The 24,478-nt window shown below is 41.8% G+C and overlaps 1 protein-coding gene across 6 annotated transcripts in view; it reads left to right on the forward strand.

The window, feature by feature from the left end:
* CHCHD6 (coiled-coil-helix-coiled-coil-helix domain containing 6) overlaps positions 1–24,478 on the forward strand; it is a 200,248-nt gene that overhangs the window by 13,814 nt on the left and 161,956 nt on the right. The window lies entirely within an intron of this gene.

A 24,478-nucleotide genomic window follows, 5' to 3' on the forward strand; every position in this document is an offset into this window, starting at 1 on the left:
TTCCTGTCTAATCTGAAAGGAGCGGTTTTGACAAGGAGTTAAAAAAAAGAAGGGAGTGAATGTCTGAGGCAGGTGAAAGGTGGGTGAGACATCATGCCTGGCAGCTGCAGTGTTAGTGCTGTTACAGCTCTGGAGAGGTGATAATTTCTTTTTTTGTGAAATGTAATTATCAGGCTATTGTAAGGGGGGGAGGTAATCAGTGAATTATTTCCAAATTCAGAGCAATCTTGTCTCAGAGAGTTGGCTCCACAGTTATGTGGAGTGCTCTTGCTTGCCTCTAGCCTGTGGAAATTCTCTTAATAAGTAATGAGAAGACAGAGGAGACACCTGCCTCTAAGAAAATTAAGGGTACCACGGAAGAGCCATTTCAAGTTTCTCGGTAGTACCCACAGTTTTCTTGGAGGCTGGCAGGCTTCTAAACCCTGCCATGTTACATTGTGTGAGGGGCTTGGAGGAGTGGCAAACATATGCAGTCCTGCATTGTTTGCATCCATCTGTCTCAGGAGGCAATGGAAGAGTATAATTTTGGGGCTGAAGTCAAATCATTGGAGAGTTTCAGCACCTGTTGTGACTGTCATTCTGAGCTGCGTAAGTGTAATTCAGGCAGCGGAGTCAGAAAATGAAGCCATCTTTTTTAGACCAAAGAGATGCCTTGAAAAGAATCGGGAATAAAGAAAGCTTTGACTTTCGGTGTATCCTTGAACACCTGGTGGAGGAGCCTAGATGCGAGTATATGAACTTGTGTTGGCAGTAGAAAAATCAACAAGCCGACATAAGAGCTTTGGTGGCTAGTAGCATGCTGTCCCAAATACAGTGGTGCCTCGCAAGACGAAATTAATCCGTTCCGTGAGGCTCTTCGTATAGTGGTTTTTTCGTCTTGCGAAGCAAGCCCATTGACAGCTTAGCGGATTAGCGCTATTAGTGGTTTAGCGGCTTTTAGCGATCAGCTGTTAAGCGGCTTATCAGCGAATCAGCTGATAAGCGGCTTAGGGCTTAGGAAAAGGGGGGAAAAGGGGAAAAAACCCCGCAGGAACTCGCAAGACATTATCGTCTTGCGAAGCAAGCTCATAGGGAAATTCGTCTTGCGAAGCGCCTCCAAAACGGAAAACCCTTTCGTCTAGCGGGTTTTCTGTCTTGCGAGGCGTTCGTCTTGCGGGGCACCACTGTAATTTTGAAATTTCATGTCAAAATATGTTCTTCTAAGGCAGAATATAAAGGTGCTGTTTTTTTACAGACAAGTGTATCTGTATCATTTCAAATAGGAACACCTTTTAAGAATTTCAGGTTTCAGGTCTTTCTAGCATATAGTAACAATTATTTTAGCCGGTGCTTTTATATAGCATTTTTGAGTATTGTAAAGGCTTCACACACACTGTCTTGTTATGTTCTTGCAGTTTTAAAGCAAGGTGATAAGAGTCTACACTTAAACTCTTGTAGGACATTGAAGTTCGACACAACCAGCAGCCAGTAGGCATAGGAACCAGATAGTACAATGTGTAATAAAGTAGGCATAGTTAGACATTGCATGTTAGAAGCAGGGAATATCCTTTCATTCTCTATATAGTGCCCTGTACGTGGATGATGATGCTATATAAGTATATAGATAAATAATTTCAGGGTACGAATCCTGAATTTCAGAAGTGCTTAATCAGCTCGTTCGTCTCTCAGGCATCCCAAACAATCTAAATGTTCACATTGAGTCAGGGACGAAGAAGCTATAAAGTGAAAAGTCACTTGCTTGGAATGTTGGAAAGTATGTTAACCTAATTTATATTAACCACGGCCTTAAGTGAAATACAGACCGACTAACATGGATTTTAAAATTCTCCGCTGTGAGAATTCCTAATGCAAATCAAATGGATTTTAACTCAACACTGGGTGAAAAGCATTTTTCGTCCTTATTGAACAGTGTCCATGAATGCTTCTTTGTATTGAGAAACTGTTGGTAAGATGACGCTGAAATTAATGAAAATTGGATGCATACATTATTCAGACAAGCTAATGTTGGTGTTGCTCAAACCTCTTTCAAATACCCTGCAGTCATTCATTAAGCTGATGACTTTGGCTGGGCTTTTCAGTCATTTGGAAGAAGTATTATAGAGCTGTCAGGTTGTGTGTGTGTGTGTTTGTGTGTCTGTATCCGTATCTGTGCTTTACTATCATAGTGTTTAGTCAAGTGGGTTTCACAGATTTTTTTTTAAAATAATATTTATTAAAGTTTCAAAAAAGTTACAAGAATAAGAAAAAAAATACAAAATACAGAAAAGTAAAAACAATTAAAAACAAATCAACCTTTCCATATCTTGTCTTTTATTTACTTGTTTCCCTGACCTCCTCACATCTCCCTTTTTTGTATTCTAGTTCAATTAGTTATTTCAGCAAATCCTTTCCATTTTTACTTTTATCTTAATAATTTATCTTAATATATTATAACTTTACATTCTCACCTATTAACAATCCATTTTTACATACCCCTTTGTAACATTACTGCTAAAGCCACATAACGGTTTCACAGATTTTTACAGCAACTCAGGTTGCAATCTGTAGAAGCTGAAAGAAACCCCTAGAAGGATGGTCAGAACTTCAGTGTACATCATTTAAATTTTAATTATGTCAGGCTCTCTAGTACAGAATGTATTACTCAGTCTTTTTCCCCATAGCAAGACTGCATGCCCCTATTACAGTTACACAATGCTGGGTCAGGACTAGTAAACTAGTCATATTTCCTCTATCTGCTATTCGGACAAGAGGGAAGTTGCTCCTCCAAAATGATAATCTGTAAAACCGCTGATTAAGGCACAATTCGCGTCTTGTGCTTGTCTGTTACTGCTGTCCATTTTAATGAGACTTGCCAAGACATTCCCAGTGAGTTAATGCCCTTCTGTTTTTCTAAGATGAAAATTTGTCCAATCTACTCTCCACCTTCAAAAGTCTTAAATTGTCCTGGAGTTCTGGTAAGAACCTATTCTTTACCAGTTCTCACGTTTCTGCTTTGCCATGTGATCAAAGCCGTACCCTACAGCAGGCCTGTGCAGAGTGGGGCGGAGGGCAGCTGGGTATACTGAAAGGCAGGATATGAATTAATTAAATAAATAAATAAATAAATAAATAAATAAATAAATAAATAAATAAATTTAACGTGAAAGCCAGAAGCAGCAGCAGGCATTTAGGTGCCCTGTGCATAGTGGTGCACTGGGAAAGAATGATATGTCAGTGGTCAGCCTATGGCTTCTTCTGAACTATTGGGAGTTGAAGGTCATACCATGTATCATTGGAAAGGTCACCTGGAGACACCCTGTGCCCTTGCTGTAACAGTAATTCAGTCATTAATACTCTCTCCTCGAACAGGCACCTCGGTTAGAGCAGCAATATTCCTTCTTCACTTTGCTACTCTCGGGCCATAAATCTGAATACAATGGCTGTATATTTTAAACGATTTTGCTTTGATTGCATTGAAAGCCATTTGGTGTTTAATCTGTGTTCTTTACGGTTTTCATCCACTGACTTTTATTATTATTAGTATCTGTGCAAAGCGATGGCTCAGTCTTACTGCCTCGTGTGCTTCCCTGGGATCATAGAATAGGCTGCAAACTGAAAGCCACCAGACTTCTGGGCATAATTAATTACTTATTTCATAAAAGAGGCCCTTTGCTTGAAAACAGGTGGAGAAGGAAGCTAGCTTGGAAGTCAGAGATGCAGTGAGACTATGCTAAGGCACTCTCTGTGTTTCAGATTCTGTTGCTGATTTGGGGTAAAACCAGAAAAGTGGGTACTTCAGGGTTCTCTTTCACAGCATTAACCATACAGGATACTCTTTTTGTGCCAAATACAAATAGTGCTCTGCAAATGCACTATAGGTTTAGTCAGGCTTGCCTATGTTCACCCCTGACCTTCCTCTCTGCCAATTCTGAAAGGGTCCAGCTCTGTGCCTCAGAATCAACATTGCAAATGAAGCACATCATTGGCTTATATTTTCCTTTGGATAACTTTGTTTCCATGGTGCTTGAATAGATTTGTAAATTTATTTAGCAATGGCAGGGAAGTCAAAAAGGATGGTTGATTGTCCCATAGGGGTTTCGGGGGAGAGTAGCCATAGGAGAGGCTGGCTCATGAACTTTCACACATTTCTGTTTCCTTTCCTGTCAAAACCAAAAAGCCCAGGCTCACAATAGGTTTAGAACTGAAGGGAGGTAGTTGAGCATGCTTTCTCTCCCTTTCACCCCGAGGACACCCAGGAACCTGATTTAATTTAATTTATTTGTTTCTTCGGCTGTTTTTTTTGTGTGTGTGTTTTTTTAGGGCAAGGCCCTCACAAGGCAGCTTATGTAAGAGCAACAGTAGAATCCAGTATCATATTTCAATAAAAAGCAATAATTTGAAACAGCAGTCTCAAACATTTCACAGGCCGGCAACTCACCACTGTGAAATTGACTAAAAACAAATCTAAAAGATTTTCAAATGAGCAGTGATATATTATAAACAACTACGTGTATGTTCCATATTTTCCCCGAAATAGGATTCCAAGGTAGATTACAGAAGAAGAAATCAGAAAAATAGTAAAAACAATCAAAGGCATTCCAAAACCAAATATGATGATGGCAAAGAAGCAGAAAAGCTAGCTCTAAAAGCAATCTAAGAAAGAAAAAGTGATACAATTCTGTTTCCCTTATAAGAGCACTCACAACAGTGAACTAACTAGGCTATCTCCCTCCCACCCCTCTTACAGAGGGATGTACCAGCATAAAAAAAGATATCCAGCCACTTCAGATAACCACTATTTTATCAAAGGAGAAATATACATATATATTAAGGTCTACCAGTGATGCTCCTTGTTAGCTGTACTCAATGTAGACTCATTGAAATAATGGACTTAAAGTCTAATGGGTTGGTTCCAAGTGTGACAAAGTGGTTTGATTTTGCTCTGTGCCAGAGATGGAGAATTTATGGCCCTCCAGCTAGCACAGCCGATTTTTAGGGATGATGGAAATTTTGGTCCGACAACGTATGGCTGGCCACAAGTTCCCCACTTTTGCCCTATGTTTTCCTGTGAACAAAAAGGATTGGGGGGCTCAGGATGAAAGTGGCAAGCCATGTACACCCCCTGCAACAATACCCCTAGCTCCTATGTTGGGTTCAGGGCTGAAGGCAAACCTGCCCCACCCTCCATGAGCCATGAAGACGTCACAGGAGCTTTCAGTGGGCAGGCCACATATTTTGCTTCAGCCCCTGGATTGCCAGCTCTGACCAGCGATGGACTTGCACCTAGATGCTGCTCTTGCTCGGAGCAGGAATATTGGGTCCATTTTGCAGCAAATGTATGGGGTTTCTGCTGTGGGTAGACTCTCGCCAAATCTGGAGAAGCCCACAATTCCTCACCGCCTGCGTCCACACACGCATAGGGAAGGTTTAAAATAAGTGATGGGTTCTTGCCGTTTATAGCTAGTTGTCTAAACTGTTAGAAGGAGGGGGGAATCAGAAGGAAAAGAAATTGGGGAAAGGACAGCAGAAAAGCAATGGAAAGGGGGAGGGAGGGAAGAGGAAAATGGAAAATGGGAAGAGAAAAATAAGAAAAGCTGTTGCTGAAAAAGTGGACAAATGAAAAGGGAAACAAAGGCTCAGGCCCTCTTACCATTGCTCAGAAAGAAAGAGTATTTAAAGCCTCCCCAGAATTCTCGTCGAAGGTTGAATGTTTCCTGGACTATGACGCCTCAGGGACTTTACATAATATACTACTCAGTCATAGGCCACTTTCCTTTCCCTGCTTCCCCATCTCTCTCAGACTCCACATTGTCTGACACTGCATTGTCTGACACTGAGGTGAGCTAAACATGAAGAAGCCTGGTGTCCACCTGCAAGGACAAATTTAGAAACTTGATTTTAGTTAATCAGAACTTGCTGAGTTGTCTGGACCCAGAGCTGTGGTTAACAGTAACTGGTTTAAATAAATTGCTTAAGAAACCACAGTTTGAAGTTGGCTTGTTAATGTGGACCATAGTTTGTCGATCCAGACCACACCATGACCTGCAGTTAAGCAAAAGCAGGAATGGAAGTTTAGCAGTGATGTCCAAATGCAGCTGGTGTGTGGTTCCAACCTTGGCCTACAATCCTGTGCTCAGTTCACATTCCATTGAACACAGTGTGGTGTACTTTTGTGAAAACGCTCACAGGATCACAGTGTTAGCCTTTCTGCTGCATCTGCTTATTTGACTGTCTATTTTTTAGGGTGAAAGTCACCTTAAAGTCTAGATGCTGTTAGCACTTCTGTCTGCTACTAAAGAATACTTGTGCTGAAAGTGGCTTGACTTCAGGTGGTAAATAGTGACCAAACGTGTTCTGGATGTTTTATCTTTACATGAAAATCCTGAGGCCAGTTTTTCTAATTGTTTGTGTCTTCCTCTGAGCATACCAAAACATTATCAGTTAGTGTTACTGCATTAATTTTGTTTCTTTTTCGTTTTGCCTCCTGAAGCTTTAACAGCATTTTCAGGGGTCTATTTTAAAATGTTTTGCTGTAAAAACTAGATAAAAATGAGGTGGGAAGCAGAGATTCTCACTTAATTGTGTATTCCTCCAAATAGCTAGGACTTGGTGTACAATATTTAATACTGTGAAGCTTGCAGTTTAATCGGAGGCAGTATGCCTCTGAATACTGGTTGCCTACTTTTCCCAAGTAGGAAAAGTGCTGCTTGAGGACTTCCTGTCCAGAGCAGGGCTCTTCTTAATTTGGGAGGCATGCAACTGCTGCTTTTCATATTCTCTGATAAGTGCAGATAGTTCCAACTCCTGTCCAATCCAATGCTTTCTTGTTTTGTGAGAATCTCTGTTTGCCTTCCAAGGTTCTTGGACACCTTCTTTTTTTGTATCCCGCCTTCCATTGTGTTGCGGATATGAGCATGGGTGAGCTCGTGTGTCAGTAGCAGCAGCTTTTAAGGCCTAATGGGTTTAAGCAAAACCTTTGAAACAAATCAGTGAGAGAAGTGGGAGGGAGGAGAAATAAACGCGATTAAGCAAAGGCATCTCATTACTGCTCTAGAAAAGAAGGATTATAGCCTAGAAAATAGGAGGATATCATTTAGAGAGGGGTGTGTGCATGACGGTGTTATTGGGATAGAGGGAGAGCAAATAGAATAAATGAAATTAATACCCTGAAAAGAAGCATTACCCGGATTTAGGAATTGGTCTAATGTGATTTGCTCAAAGCTCTGAAGTTCTTATCTCATTTAATCCCCTAGGATAATAGCTTTGTCAGATGTATTGACCAAGAAAGCCCTCTAATTTCCCCTTCCCCCATTTTTTTGTCTTTCCAAAAAAGCATTTGGGTGCTGGGAAAGTTTCATAACTATCCTAAGGGAAGGAAGGTATTGGGTCACCTGTGGAAAGCAATTAGACTGAAGCAGAGTAGTGGTGTCACCAGGGAGTTAATATGTGTGTTTGCTGATTGGTTTTTTGTAGAACAGAAATCTTTCCTGTGGCTGCTGAAATGTTGTCCCTAGTCTTTCTCACGAGGAATTAGAATTAGGCCATGGCCATGTTATGGGTGGTTAAGTTTGTTTGGCGGTGTTTCAGGAGCAATCATATTGGTGTGTTTTTCTTTGTCGAAAGCTAAAGCTTCCTTCCTATCGCTTTGGGAAGTAATTGCATGGAATATGTGCTACCTCTTATTCATTTGGCTTCAGTTGGTTAGGAAACACATAAGTTTTTGAACTGCATAGAATTATTCAACTAGGAGAATGGCAAAATGACTAATTGTGTTTGCTGTGAATAGAAGCACACTGGATGGCAAAAATGAATATTTTAGTTTTTATGTGATGGATTTGTGGTATGCTCCTTCTCCATAGCCCATTCAGGGTCTCTAGGTAGCCCCCCCAAAAGGCCTGCATCTGTACTGAGCCATCACTGGGAGGTGACTCTTGATCCTCTCCACCTATCCTGAACAGCAAAATGAGCAACTTCCTGCTTCTGACCATGAGAGTTGCAGCTCAAAGATTGGAATGATTTATTATTTTTATCCTGCACAAAGTGGCTTTCAAAATGTAAAAATAATAACCTTATTAGAACAAGGGGAAAAAATGTAGCAATACACCATTCAAGACAGCAGCAGATTAAAAACCAAATCCAGAATATCAGATTGAAAACCAGGTGCAGCAAGTAGTTACACAATTTTATTGGTATTGACCCATTTATTAGTATTAGTATTCACTAAGGAAAAGGTTGTTGATGTGGGCATAAAACTGAACTATTTGTGGATAATATTAATGAAGGATGTGAATTTACCTCCTTCACATGAGAAATATAGCTGGCACATCCATTTAGCGAGATGTTTCTCCATTAATTGGCATTCTTTTGTGGGGAGATCTGAATAACTAATGAGAATGTCGCCTTGTTTTAGTTGCTGATACAGGCCCCAGTTTCTTATGAACTGCTGAGGTTGTTGGGCAAACAGGTGACGGCAGCATCTTTCCTGATTAATGGCTCATATATTATTTGAAGTGCGGTATGGAGGACCTGAAGAAGCTGCCAGCCTTAGGCTATCTAAGAATGAAGCCAGGTAAAGTGAACTCATGCCTACTGTAATTACAGGCTCTGAATGAGGACTTCCAGGCCTCTTGCGCTGGCCTATGGTACACTGGCTGGTTGTGACATTCTCCCCTCTATGTTATGACAGCTAATGAGAAGAGAGTCCCCTTGGGCGATTGCTGGGCATTTCTTCACCCTGGCAGCTGTAATTTGGAAGCTGATTGATTCACTAAATCATTTTTTTTTTTGACCAGGTGCCATTCTGAAAGGCAAAATTTACTTTCACACAGCTCAGTTATTTTCAGCAGGTCAAAACTGTCTGTTAGCTTAACCAAGTCAGCAGCTCGTATCCAAAATGTGTAGGGTTGGTTCGCATGGAGTGGTCATGAGAGGGAGAGAGGATTAAATAGTGCTAGGCACAGGTGATGTTTCCTCCAGTAATAAATACAGGAACCTTTTCTTTTTATACCTGTACATGAGAGAATCCCCATGGGTTTGGAACTTTATAATTTTTTTAACAATACATGACTATAAGATGAGCCACGCAAAGAATGTGATTCTCCCAAAAAGTTCTGTATGAGATTCAGGACTGTGTCATGTGCAAATTCTGGTTACAACTACTAAGACTCATTCAAAGTACAGTCGTACCATGGTTGACGAATGCCTTGCAACTTGAATGTTTTGGCTCCCAAACGCCGCAAACCCGGAAGTGAGTGTTCCGGTTTGCGAACGTTCTTTGGAACCCAGATGTCCGACGCGGCTTCCGATTGGCCTCAGGAGCTTCCTGCAACCAATTGGAAGCCGGGCCTTGATTTCCGAACATTTTGGAAGTCGAACGGACTTCCGGAATGGATTCCGTTCAACTTCCGAGGTACCACTGTATAATAGAATTGTGGCCTTGGATGCAATAATGCAGTCCTGCAAGTAAATCTGAGCAGGTGATATCCCACCTGTTCATACATACCAAAGTTTTGACACGTCGAGCCAGTAAGACTGAATTGTTTCCACCGAAGTTTCCATGATGGTTTTTGTTGGAAGCAATTCTGGTGTGCCAGGGGCAGCCAGGTGAGAAGATTTAAATCCCGAAACAATGCACAGTGATTGTAGCGCATTGGAAGGAGCGGGAAGCATGTTAATTTTGCTGAGCGGAGGAGGGAGAGGAGTCGGGCTAATTGTGTGACAATTATGGAGAGACCGTTTCCTTCCATTCCCCTGCTAATGAGCTATCCTTGCAGTTGGCCCTTTCTGTCATGGGAGTTGGGCACACTTCAGTGTTCTTTGTATGCAGCCTCTTAAACATTTAAGGGATCTATTAGGATGAAAAGTGCTCAGGCGGTGTTAAACGAGCATGCTTACCGCAGCCTTTGCTTTAGTGCAAGTGCAGTGCTGTCGGCCCTCATTATTAGAGGGCTCCAGCAAAGGATGGTAGTGAACAACTTCAGATCCACAAAACAGCTTGATTGTCAAAGGAAGAGCTGCTGGGGAAGGGGAAATACGTGGGGGTGGGGGGCTGAGCTTGAAACACGGCCTTAATGTGCCACAACGAACCTGAAAAATTAAAAACTCAGCATATTTCCCCCTCTTGCCCTAGGGGAAAGCAAAGGCATTATCTGGCTGAGGATAAGAGGCTGCCACTCCAACTGCCTCTGTGCTTTTAATTTTCCCAGCTACAAAGAGTGTGATTTGTCAGACATCTGTAGCAATCTTTCTTCTTTGCCTTGGAAAAAAAACACCTTCGGAGTTCTGCTGCTCTCATCTCCTTTTATCTCCTGACTCTGAAGGTTAATTTGTGTTTGGAGGGTTTGTGCAGATTTCAGCAGCTGATGGTCTCGTGAGCTTCCAATTTTTATAGCTGCCTGAGCTGGAGGATGCTATCTCTGGGCCTTGCCACCTCCCCCCCCCCCAAAAAAAAATCATAGAACTGAAACAAACTGCTTCTGGAGCTCTCCCCTTTACTTCAAGTTGGCCTCCTCTGCATATGTCTTTGATTGCAGTTTTCACTAATTTCAGAAATCTGCTGTCAACTTAGAATTTTACAGGGCCTTCTTAATGAGTGAAATGTACGTGGTCTGTTTTACAGGGCTGCAATTTACTTTACCTATGCCGGATAAGGGAGCATTATTGCATCCCAGAGTAGAATTCTGTAACATTTCGCACCATGGTTTCCAGCTACTTTATTTTATTTTTATTTTAGAAATTTATAAACTGCCCTTCATCATAAGACCACAGGGCAGTTTGCAACACAGTAGCATAAAAACATAATGTAAATAGATAATATAATATCCGTACAATGTAAAAAACAACAACAGAAAAGTTACATGCATATAATTCATAGTAAGGAATTTTTAAAGACAGATAATATTAGATAATGCATAATAGTACATAATGAGCAATGCATAATAAGCAGCAGTGTTAAATTATTCACAATGTCAACTTGCAATAAACTCCACAATTCAAGCCCTGTGAAATACAAGAATCTAATAACATAAGTTAATCAAGAAATTGAAGATGTCTTAAGAGTTGTAACCAACCTGATTTTTAGTGTAAAAGGGACAATGCAGTCCTCAGTTCAACACAGCTTTCCTTTGGGAAATTCCTATACTAATATGATTCAACTCATAGCCTACCAAAAATAGTTTTATGTGCATGGGGTTTCATCTGCAGGTATGCAGAAAGGGGTCCCATATTCTGGGGTATTGTGGAAAACTCTTCTGTGCAATAGACCCATAACCTGATGGATGGATGCAATTATGTATGGCTTCCCTCAGCAATAAAAAACAGATGTGATATTCAGTGCATGTAAGTTGCTTGTTCTTTTAGTCTCAAAATAACAGCTGAGGGGACATGCAAGGAGGATTGGTATTGTGGCATCAGCTGAGGAAGGTTGCTCTGTTCTCTCCATTCCATGATACCCGTGAACATTTATACACAGAGAGACATGCACACACACACAGGACTGTTCTTAGCAGATTTCATTGGCACCTTTGATATGTCTCTCTAAACCTGGCTTCCTCTGGGCATACCTGGAAATTGAACAGTGGCTTATGTGCCAGTCTTGCTTGTCTCTTGATTTTTGTTTTTTTTTAAAAAAAAATAATATTTATTAAAGTTTCAAAAAAGTTACAAGAAAAAAAAAGAAAAAGAAAAAAAACATAAAATACAAAAAAGTAAAAACCATTAAAAACAAATCAACCTTTCCAAATCTTGACTTTCATTTACTTGTTTCCCTGACCTCCTGACACCTCCCTTTTTTGTATTCTAGTTCAATTAGTTATTTCAGCAAATCCTTTCCATTTTTGCTTTTATCTTAATAATTTATCTTAATATATTATAACTTTACATTCTCCCCTGTTAATAATCCATCTTTAAATACTCCTTTATAACATTACTGCTAAAACCACATAGCTTCATTCCAACATCCTTCTAACATTCCTTCTTGTCTCTTGGTCTTTGGTCAATGGATGTCTTTACAGTTTTAGAAGTGCTGCACCGATGTATGTGCATTTTAGCTGCTGTTCCATTTTGTCATTGTGACAACCACCACAACCTTTTGTTAAAAGCTACTTTAGGGATTAGAGTGAGGCTTGTTAGGGATTCCTCAAGGGGGCAGCCAATTGTCATTGTGTAAACCTGGCTTCTTTAAACTAAGCATTTCATTGTGGATTGATCCTCCCGCACATCTAAAAATACTAATGTTTTCTTCTTTCGCTGATTCAGAGCCAGGGAGTTTGTGAATAAGCTTCCTCAATAAGCCTAGAGACTATTGCTTCACAGCACTGCAGTGTCCTGTGAGTGAACTTTCATCATGTAACAGGGCATCCCTTTCCTCTGTTTCCCCCCTGCACTCTCCCATAATCTGCTCTGGAGGTGCCCCCAATCTTCCCAAGCCAATGTTAGGGGCACACAAGGAGAGGAATGGGAAGTCCCATCACATGAGTGGAAGTTTGTTGCTCTTGCACATGGATGCTGTTGGATGAAACCCCATGGCGTGGATGTAGAGATGTGTAAAGGAGCCTTTAATCTTTTTCTTGCCTCCTGTGCTTCCTTTACATTGTTGTCCAGTTTACTTTTACAGTGTGATTTCTGCTTCTGATGAATACTGCATGAAAGCCATAAAGCTGCTCAAGCCTAGCTTGGGAGGTGTTCCTAAACACTTCATTGAGGCAATGACTCATTCTGATTTCCTGCCCTTCCCCTGATTAATGGATTCCTTTGGGCCTCTTCCATACACTACATGGCAGCACAGCCAATTGCAGCCCCTGATGAGCCTATCTTTATGAAAGCATGTTAATAAACTTGAGTTTCTTGTTTTCACACTTTGTTTTTAGCGTATATTTAAGGGTACACCTAAAAAATAAAATCACACTTTGCAAAAAGGCCATTTATTATTTGTTCTCAATTGCCTGCCTTGTTCCGTTGAACAGTTCCACTGTACCTGGAGCTTTTTAAAAAAGCTCAACCCTAACTTTATACAAGAGGGAGTTAAATACTCAGGTGGCAGTGCTTTCAAGACTGAAGAGAAGGAAAAGTTGAAGTGTGTCGCTTTTAAAAACATGGTTTTATCTCTGCAGATGCTTCTCCAAGCTCTTCTTACAGGTGAAGTTATGTGTGCGCTACAAAAAGCAAATGCATATACATACTATAAGTCTTTTAACACACTAGTGCTATAATCTATGTGTTTGCTTCTTTATAGGCTTTAGATATAATCTAATTTGCAGCAAAGTTCTTCCCTCTCTGAAGGGGATAAAGGCCAGCCCTTCCAGCACACTCTGCCTTCAATGGATGATAGCAATTATTCCATGCTTGAGATGGGAATAACTTCCCTCTGTCAAATCAAGGATATGAAGAATATGTGGCAGGCCTGCAGGAGAGATCAAGCTGCATGTGGAATGAAAGGAAAATACTTTTTTTTTTTTTTGGGAAGGATTAAAGTAAGTTGATTTGAAGAGAAAATTCCACTTTAGGCTTTTCTCACAGTTAATTTTAAGCATAGACTATCATTCTGGCACAGCTGCCAAAGCTGGTGCCAGATACCTGCTCTTGTTTGCTGATCAAGTTTTTCTTTCTTATTAGCTTCTTGCTCCCTCCCTCTCAATTTCTGTTTTCCCCCAAAGCTGTAGAATAGTTTCCTTGTGCGGATCCACCCCACCCTCACTGGCGGTGTTATCAGCTGTGGCGGGAGGGGGGGTGCGTGCAGGGAGGGCGAGATTGTGAGCGGCACTGTTCTCTGGGATTCTAAGTATCAGACAGTGTTTTACACGGCGTCCCATTCTCTAGCAGGCTGGTTGGACATGATGTTGGTGCCTTATCTTCATGCTGACACACACTGGACATTAATAGAAATACATTGCTGAGGCACATGTGTGGAATTTCAAGCAGCCTCTCTAGCTGTTGCTTTAGATAGTCTATTGTGTGCTTAACCTCCTTGGAAGAGGTTTTTGATGAGAAATGAATGTTAACTCTCTCATGGCTGGGTGACGTGTGTGTGTGTGCGCGCGTGCGCACACACTCACTCACACACACACACACATTCACATATAATCTTAGCTTACTTTCTGATTAATTGCACTTTCCCACTTACGTATACTATGTCTGTGTTCTGGAGTTCAAGGAATCTCTATACCACTATATAAGTAGCTGTCAGAATGATTTGTATAAATTCCTGGATAGGGCTAGGTAAGTGTTAGGGAACACATGGCCGATATAGCTGACAGGAAATTAATTGAGTCTAGACTCTAGTGCAACATATAGGGTATCCGTGTTATATTATACACTAGTTACCTCCAGTAAAAGATCCATGTATGGTTAAACTTTGAAAAGCATTCCATGGGTCTTCTGCAAATAACATCGCTTCTTTATCTTGAGACATGGGTGCTACTTTGGGTATCCAGATTAAGCATTTTTGTTTCCTTTTTTTCCAATTCTGTTCTGCGCTGTAGTGGTAGTTGTAGTTAACTGTTTCTTTTCTAAAAAATAATAACAATTTATTTATTTTTTAAAAAAATCCATCAAACAATAGTAGCTAACTATTTCCAGGTCATCTATGTTTCCTCTTTTTACTGTTTCCTTGAACTATGCCAGTTCACTCATCTGCTAGTAGATTAAAAAAAAATTTTTTTTAACTGTCTGATAATAACAAAAGATTGGGATGGTGGTCAGGAAGAAGGATAGCACAAGATAAAATCTATCTCTCTAGTGTGATGAAAGAAAATCCAGACATGGAGAGCTGCAGATCATGAAATGCTGTGTGAGCTGCAAGACTGCCTCGTGTGATATTCTGCTGCAGATTTCGCACACCCCAGCACCTCTGTGAATACTCCTTGCCGAGTGTGTCTGTGTTTTAAGAAATGGTCTGTAATTAGGAGAGGAGATAGCATGGTGTTCTAGCCGTATTTGTAATTTAGAACCTTTCTTCTGTTGGAGGCTAGAATTCAGTCTGCCCTGTCCTTGGGTCTCTTTTGTGAATTTGATCAAAAAAGGGTGGGGGGGGGGACATAAATGTGTTTTGCATTGACTTCAGACAGATCCCTTATTTGGGTGGGGTGCTGCACACATTTTCATAGATCAGTGGTAATATATTTCAAAGGTGTAATTTGGCAGTTATCAAGACAGGATGGCTTATAATATGACCCATTAGTAATTTCCGTAACTGCTCCTCATCTTTTAAAAGCACTTTGCAAAGTTGAAAATGGTCGGATTTGCCTTTTAAATATTTAGAATTACTATAGAGTGTCAGGGAGCACCTGTTCTTCTATAATACAAGGTGTTTTGTGGCTCAGGAATGAATGGTTAGTCAAATGACACTGCAAAAGCTGAGCGGTGTAGAAAAATGCAGATATGGGTCTATGTAAGAAGTCTTGCCTTGCTCTCTACTTGCAAATCTGTGTTGGCAACAATTCAACCGTTCATTTCCCATTTAAAAAACCTCAATGTTCTTACAGCTGGAAGTATTACTTTTGAAAAAACAAATGAGCACAGGTGGCCAGTCCCCACCATAAAGACCACACCCCCAGGTGTACCTGGCTTCTCCTAATTGACGCCAGCCAAAGTGTACCTTGCTATATTGGTCCCAAACTAATCCCATTTGCCCTGGGCACAACTTCAACAGGTCCTCCTTCAGAGTGTCATTAGGTGCAACCCAAGCTCATTTTAAAATATCCCCACTGTAGGTTTTTGTAAGAAGAGGTGTAGTTGGAAAGCATTTTTATCATGATTCAGGCCAGCAGAAGTCTGACAGTCAAGGATTTCTGTCCCACAATTTTTCCCTCATTACAGCTAGCAAGCGAGGAGCTGCTTCCATGGTTTAACTCTGAATCCACATCATCTTGGCAGGTATGTGGGGTAGGCTTCTCTGTTCATAACTAGTGGGGAAGGGAGCCCACTAATTCTGCTTGAGCAAAATGTACCAAGTTGATTGTGCAAAACGACTTTTGGTTCCCCTGGCCTTCATTGGAGCTGCAGAGCTCTTTATCCGATTTGCAAGCACCTGAGCTATCCTGCCCCATTATTTTCCTCCAAAAGAGATTTATAAGTAATTTGCGTGGGCAGCCATGCTTTACACATCTGAGGCAAAGTCCAGAAAATTTGAAGTTGAATGTTTAATTTTCATGGTAATGATTCCAGCAAAAAAAAAAAAAAAAAGTAACTTCTTCCATGTCCCAATTAAAGCAACACCATTAGCCATATCCCTGCTGCAATAATAAAAGAAGTTTGTCATTACAGGTTCTTTTCTGGTGTTAATGAGAAATCTGTTAAGGTGCCTCAAGGGAAGGAAGCCTTAATATTCTTGGCTTCCTTTGTTTGGAGCCTGGGTAAGGTTAGTTGGTGTATGCGTCAGTGCTGTAGGATGGCCAAAAGCAGTTGTAAGGGGTGGAGTACAGCTGGGAAAATTCAGGTAAGGATTGGTTTTTTTGGGGGGGAGAGGAAGAACACATGAAACTGCCTCATATCAAGTTAATCTAGCCAAATATTGATAGGCAGTGACTCTAGAACAGGGGTCAGCAAGATTTTTCAGCTGTGGGCCGGTCCACCATCCCTCAGACCATGTGGTGGGTCGGACTATATTTTGAAAAAAAATAATGAACGAGTTCCTACGCCCCACAAATAACCCAGTGATGCATTTTAAATAAAAGCACACATTCTACTCATGTAAAAACACAGAGATTCCTGGACCGTCCGCAGGCTGGATTGAGAAGGCAATTGGGCTGCATCCGGCCCCCGGGCCTTAGGTTGCCTACCCCTGCTCTAGAAGGTGGCTTTCCAAGCTCTGCTCTCTGAGATCCTTTAACTTAGAGATGCCAGGGGCTGCTAAGACTCTTCCCCAGAGATCATGCTTCAGGTGAATTCCTGATTGCTCCAGAATTAGTGTGGTAAATGCTTACAGTCATAAATGAATGTATGATAAACTCATATAGAAATGATGCATGTGGCGTCCAGGGCTGAAATGTTCCCAAGATACATTTATGCTGCAGGCAGTACAACCTCATGCAAGGTAAGCAAGGGTTCTATCCATTTTTATAGTTTGTAGAAAAATGCATGTTTCACCAGGTGTAGCATTTCTTCTCCCTTTATGACCTGCTGGAATTTCCCTCTTTTGCTCAGCTGTTGATAGCAAAGGGACCGTGTCCTCCTTTGCACCAGGGCATCCTATATGCTGCAGTTTAAACTTTCTGATCACAGATCTATATTAATAAAAACAGAATTTTCAGTACCTGGGAACTGAACTCCCAGTAATGTTACTTCTCTAAATTGTCCTGCAGGTGTTGCCCTTGAGCTGCAATGATCTGACAAAGGAAACCCAGCCACTGTATTTCCTTTGGCTAACTCAAGGCTGCGAGCTTAGGCTAGAATCTAAGGCCAGCCATCAACACCTACCTATAGGCTGGGTTGATGGCACTTGCTTTGCAAACATACAGCTTTATTTTGTGCGTCTTCAGATACCTGCATCAACGAAATAAACCGCTACTGCTTTGGGGCAACTTAACATGCTCACCCAACGTTTGTATAGTAATTTCTAAGGGGTGGTGCAAGTGGCTTATTTTGCAGCCAGCAAGAAATGACTGGCAGAATCCAAGACCTGGGAGAGGAAGCAGTGGAAGAGGATTGGAAAAACATTGTAAATTATATGAGTGTTAAGAAGGATGAGGGATTAGAAAATAACAGGGCACCATAAAGATTGGTTAAAAGACTATGAGACTGAGTGAAGTTTATGAGAAAAATAAATTTTGAATAAAGATTATGGTAAAATTAGATATTTAAGATTTAGATAAAAATATTCAAAGTTTGGGACAAAACATTGGAAATCTGTACAATAAGAATGGAAATAAGGAGATAAATTGCTGATTAAAGTTTTATAAATTTGGAAAGTAGGAGCGAAAGGCGTGAGGAAGTCCAAAAAATGAAGGAAAGTTGGCTATTATATGATGATAAATTTTATGTTTGTTCTTTTTTTGTTTTGTTTGTTTTTTCTTTGATTATGCTGTTTTTCTCTGTTTATTGTATTAAAAAACTCTTAATAAAAATTTAAAATATATATATATATTTTGCAGCCAGCAGACAAGTCAGCTGATGTGCTCAACAGCTTCTTGTCCTGTGTGCTTGTGGAGGGGGTTGGGGGAAATCACTCGGGCGACCCTTCACAAGTGACCGCTTATATATGCCATTGCTGGAGGTGGTCTTCGTGCCAGTGGTGACAAGGCAAATGATCATACTTGTGATGCCTCTCCTAAGGCAGCCTCAAGTTTGGTTTAGGCCTCCAGTGAAGAGATTTTCTTGGTTTTCTTTCCCAGTAAGATAACTGCAGGAAAAATTAGGTGTTGCAGCTGAAGCTATATAAGCAGGATCAAAATAACAGGTGCTTCGTCTTTCCCAGGAGGTGATCCCTAAATGCTACAGTGAATCCCAGGTGACTGATTGTGTTTACTTGACCTGTAGTGTCTGGAATATACAGAATCTCTCTCTCTCCCTTTTTGATCAGTGCTGCACAACTTCAGTCTTCTCTGTATGGCTCCTGTGGAAGCTTCAGGCTGTAACTGAAATGCAGTTCTTCCTGACTGTGTCACTTTTTTTGTGTTTTGTTTGTTTTGTTTCCAGGCTGAAGGATTTGACAAATCCTTCATTAGTGATGGATGTGTCCCTTCCTTTGCCGATCTGTTTTCTGATGTCTTCTGAACATTTTTCTTTGCTCAAGCTGAGATACATTCCACTGGGTGGCAGTAGAACAACAATGTGGAATTTTGCTTTCTAGCTGAAGTATCTGAATTGCATCTCAAATCCTCTTGCATACCAATGAACCACCTCAAAGGCTTGTCTAGTGCTGGGTTCTCTGGGGCTTGGGGTGTTGCAGTATATGCCATATTTTAAATCCAAATGCAGGCTTTCTTAACAGTGCTGGCAATCCATCCCTCTCTTGCGGAGTTGTGGATCCAGAATAAAAATCAAAAAATGTATGGTGTTGCCCACTATCCATTTGATTTCTTTCCTGATGCACATCAGTATTGCCGGTTTTATTAAGTGTGGGTGCTGTGGTTGTGTTTTAGGGTTAACTGCTTATATGATATTTTTAAAGGATACAGCCATTTAGCCCTGCTCCAATACAATAATTGCCTCTGGTAGAGATTAGTATACAATTGTTGGTGTCCTTATTGGGGATCAAGACTGCATTCTAGGCATCCATAATTCTGTTGTCATGCCATCACCAGGAGCAGTGAGCTGATGTTTGAACAAACTTTGATGGTTGATTGGGCAAGTTTGGCATCAACTTTCTAATTGGCCAGTGGCTTTTATAAATATTATTTTAGGCTGCCTGGGAGCTCCTATCTTTATGTTGCTTTATATACTTCCCTGTACAACCATGTTTTTCCAACTTGTGTCCTTAAGGATCCTGTAAAATTAGGTTTATATATATATATATATATAGAGAGAGAGAGAGAGAGAGAGAGAACATTGTAGTGTTGGCCTGTCCCATGTCTCACCTTTCATTTCAGTTCTAGTGTTGGCTCCCCGTTTCCATTTTCAGCACAGCCATCTTGAAATGTGTTATATGCTCATGGACAGCAGGGGGAAATGCCAAACTGAAATTTGATGCATATGTGTCTTACATTCAGCTTGCATTTTTGGTATGAAATAGGATGGCAGCATATCGAGGGAGTAGGAGATCTGGGGGCACTATCAAAACATAAAATACTTTATGATCAGTTAGGACTCCTAGTCTTTATGACTTTTTCACTTTACAGTGGTGCCCCGCAAGACGAATGCCTCGCAAGACGAAAAACCCACTAGATGAAAGGGTTTTCCGTTTTTCGAGGCGCTTCGCAAGACGAATTTCCCTATGGGCTTGCTTTGCAAGGCGAAAACGTCTTGCGAGTCTTGCGAGTTTTTCCCCTCCCCCCCTTTTTCTAAGCCGCTAATAGCCGCTAAGCCGCTAATAGCCGCTAATAGGGATGCTTCGCAAGACGAAAAAACCGCTAGACGAAGAGACTCGCGGAACGGATTATTTTCGTCTTGCGAGGCACGACTGTATCTGTCTTAGTTGAGAAGAAACTAACTAACTGGCCAGAGATAGCCTGGCCACAGTGATCCATGCTCTAGTAACCTCCAGATTTGATTAGGTCAGATTAGTCTAAGGTGTTCTGTGTGAGACTGCCTTTGAAAATGGTTGGAATTTGCGGATGGTGCAGAATGCTGTGGCAAGAATATTGACAGTTGCGGTCAAATTAAACCAGTTCTGAAGAGTCTGAACTGGCTTCCTGTGTGCTACTGAGCCCCACTCAAGGTTCTAACACAGGTTTACAAGAGCCCGAAATGAAGGAGCACTGCTCTCAGTATCATTCTATCCGGGCCTTGAGACCTGTTTGGAATGCCCTGCTTGTTAATTCATCTTCGAGTGATGTTTGTACCTCTATAGCTTGTGAACGGGCTTACTCAGTGATGGTTCCCTGGCTCTGGAGCACTCTCCCTCTTGAAATCCAGCTGGTGCTAAATAAACTTTTAATAGATATTATTAAAATATTCCTGGATATAACTCAGCCAAAATTGACATTTGGCTTGTCTTCTGACTCTGGATCAAATACATTAAAAATGGGAGGGGGCCAGGATAGAATAGGAAATATTATTGGGAAGTTAACAGTTAAGTTATTGGGAAGTTAAAAGGAGATATTTCCACTGTTGACAATCAGTGTAAGAAGTGAAGCTCATAGCAGTAATGGGTAAGGGATGGATTCGGGATTTGCACTCTGCCTTCTGAGCCTATCCGAGCCATACTATGAAGGTTGGAAAGATCATGGAGAAGTTTGACTCCCCACTCCTCCTTGAACAGCTGCCTGTACCTCTTTAGAAGATAGTTTGAGATGGATGCAGGGTGCCCTCATTGCCAAACACACATCTTCTGGAGACCCGATTTCAATGCTTTTCTTGTCTGTGACTTTCCTAGTTCCATGCTGTCTCTCCTGTACAGTGGTACCTCGGGTTATGTACTTAATTCGTTCCGGAGGTCCGTACTTAACCTGAAACTGTTCTTAACCTGAAGCACCACTTTAGCTAATGGGGCCTCCTGCTGCCACCGCGCCGCCGGAGCATGATTTCTGTTCTCATCCTGAAGCAAAGTTCTTAACCTGAAGCACTATTTCTGGGTTAGCGGAGTCTGTAACCTGAAGCGTATGTAACCTGAAGCGTATGTAACCCAAGGTACCACTGTATTGTGCTTTGCCCATGGTTCTTGGTCTCTGTAACTCTATCTTTGACCTTTGCTTCAGGTTCTGGTCTGAGCATTTTCTTTTGATTTTTTTTTAATGCCTTAATTGCTATGCATGTTGAGAGAATTCCCAGCATCCTGATCAGCCTTGCAGTCTTGGGCAATAAAAGTACTTAGGTTACATTTTATAATTTTTTATAAATATTTTATAAATATATATTGCAGGTAAGACCATCAGAAAGAAAGAGGAGCAGCTTAATAAAGGAGGAGTGAGGATGGGCTGGTTGAGGACCAGCTTATAGGAGCTGTAGTTGACAGTGGTGCAGAAAAGGCTTTGTGGAAGAAATTGGATTTAAAGTTGTGAGTGAGGAAAGAGAACAAAGGGGAGTAAAATCAAGCTTGAATGGAGAAGGTGAGAAGAGAAATAAAAGGATAAATACAGAGCCTGTCTACATATTAATTTATCCAGGAGGGAAGTTGCTTCTTAGGGAATACTTTAACTCTGCTGCAAGTTTTTTAGTCCTTCCATGAGAACATGCGCGGTACCATCCATTATGATGGCTCATCCTCAGATGCCTTCCCTATAAATAGCAGTGTGAAATAGGGCTATGTTCTCTCCCCAACTTTCTTTGGCATACTCTTCTCCCTTTTGCTCTCCTATGCCTTCAGCTCGACTGAAGACAGTGTAGAGATCCATTCAAGGAGCAATGGGAGTCTGGCACATCTTCGCGCCAAGACAAAAGTGTGGCGGGTTCTTATCCGAGAGATGTTGTCTGCAGATGATGCAGCCTTGACAGCTGGGGAGACTTGGCTGAGGAAGCTCTACAGAGATTTATCAACCATTTTATCCAAGCCTTCATTGAGTTTGGCCTTATCATCAGCCTGATGGAAGACCAACATTCTGGGTCAGGACATCGCCAGCACTCTACACATCAGCATTGGTGACCACACGCTTGAGGTGGTAGACAGGTTTTTTTACCTAAGTTCTACCATAACCTCTCCATTGATGCTGAGCTGGACAGGCAGCTACAGCAATGGCTCGCCTCTCCAAAAAGGTATAGGAGAATGTGATGTCTAATACCTATCTATATGAATGTCTGCCAGGCCTGTGTGTTGAGCATGCTGCTTTATGGAAGTGAGTCATGGGCAGCTTACAACCACTCGGAGCAATGCCTAAATGCCTTCCACATGCATCAGGAAGATTTTGGGCACCATGTTGCAAGACTGAGTTTCAAGCAAAGATGTGCGCTCCCAAGCCCACATTCCTAGCATGTTCACATTCCTGTCTCAGTGATGTCTATGCTGGCTTGTCCATAGAATGGAACATGGCAGGATTCCCAAGGATGTACTCCATAGGTAACTTTGGGTACCAGGCCAATTGGCAGACGAACTCTGCGTTACAAAGATGTCTGCAAACATGACATGAAGGCTGGCAACATCAACCCTGCCATGTGGGCATAGGGCCTGGAGACAGACAATCAGGTTGTGCATCCATAACAGTGACCAGAGGAGGAATGACTGCTGGGAGGAGCACTGAGAGATGAAATGCCATGGTGCATCTGCAGCGACACAACCAGATGCCTTCATCTGCCCCAGCTGCAACAAAACATGTCTTTCCCACCACAGCAGGCTCTGTAACCTTTCAACAGTTTGACTTCACCCGCAATGGCTCGCTCTTCCATTGTCACCTGAGAAAGACAGATGTCAACCAAGTGCAGCTTGCTTCATACATCCTTCTGGCTGATATTTCCATTCTAGTATTGGACATTCCTTTTGTGTTGTCGAAACATTCCACAAAGTAAGATCCATGTAGCCGTAGTTCTTGTTACAGCCAGATGTGTAGGCAAGTCACCATGTGACCCTGTGCTGATCAGGCAGTGTATGGGTTGCTCTTCAGCTGGACTGAACATTTGAAACTATTGTACCCTAAGTTGGACCATTGTTCTATTGAGGCCAGCATTGTCTACTCTGACTGGCAGTTCTATGGAGCCCTCAGGCAGAAGTCTTTCTTGAACCTGTCTTCTGCATTCCTTTTAACTGGAGGTGATGGGGGGTCACAGCTTGGGATGAGGAGTGCTGAACCATGGCTCTCTTGAAAGAGAGCTGGAAATATGGCAATGCTACAGTCCAGAATGCCAGAGTATAGTATCCTGAATAAACTAAAGAGAAGGGAGATGGCAGAAGGGAGATGAGTTGAGGAAAGCACAGATTAATTCATTATATGTACACAGTATTCACATAGTAAATCTCTACCCCTTATGGACCCTGTTTAAAGCTCCATGTCTGTTATCCTTATGGTGAAAACAAAAAATTCCTTCCAGTAGCACCTTAAAGACCAACTAAGTTAGTTCTAGGTATGAGCTTTCGTGTGCATGCACACTTCTTCAGATACACTTTTGACTATGGCAGACCAACACGGCTACCTATCCTTATGGTGGTTATACACTGCAACATAATCTTCTTTCGTGTTGATACAGGAGGCTGGTGGTGGTTGTACAAGGAATCTGTCTTATGAATTCATGATTGGCCATTGAGTGATGCAACATGAATTCTGAGATGCCCTAGATCAGGGGTCAGCAAGGTTTACCTCACCTGGGCCGGTTCACTCCAGCGGTGATCTCTCCGTGGGCCGGATCGCGTGTGCGCCCGTGATTTCCGGCATCTGCGTCTGCACAGATGGGATTTCTGGCACCGCAGAAGCGAGTCCCTGCGCTGTGCCGGTTTAGTGCAGCACGTGGGGACTCACCAAGCGGGAGGCTTGGTTTGGGGGTGGCTCGTGGGCTGGTTAAACGACCTCCGTGGGCCACTTGTGGCCAATGGGCCTTAGGTTGCTGACCCCTGCCCTTGATTGTCATGGAATTACCATACAGTCGTACCTTGGTTGTCAAATGCCTTGGTACTTGTCCATTTTGGCTCCTGAATGCTGCAAACCCAGAAGTGAGTGTTCCTGTTTGCGAACATTCTTTGGAAGCCGAACATCCGAGGCGGCTTCTGCGGTTTCCGATTGAGTGCAGGAAGCTCCTGCAGCCAATTGGAAGCCACGCCTTGGTTTTCGAACATTTTTGGAAGCTGAACGGACTTCCGGAACAGATTCCATTCGACAACCAAGGTACAACTGTATATTTTAAAAAGTATAAGGGAGCTTCAAGTAATCATTGTGCATATACACCCAAGAGTCTTTTGTGTTGTAGCTGCTGTAAACTTTACGCTCCCCTAAAGATATTAGCTGGGGGAGACGTAGCTGTTTTGTGTGACTGGCTCTGGGCTCCT

The sequence above is a fragment of the Podarcis cretensis genome, assembly GCF_951804945.1.
Source record: "Podarcis cretensis genome assembly, chromosome: 2".
Lineage (NCBI taxonomy): Eukaryota > Metazoa > Chordata > Lepidosauria > Squamata > Lacertidae > Podarcis > Podarcis cretensis.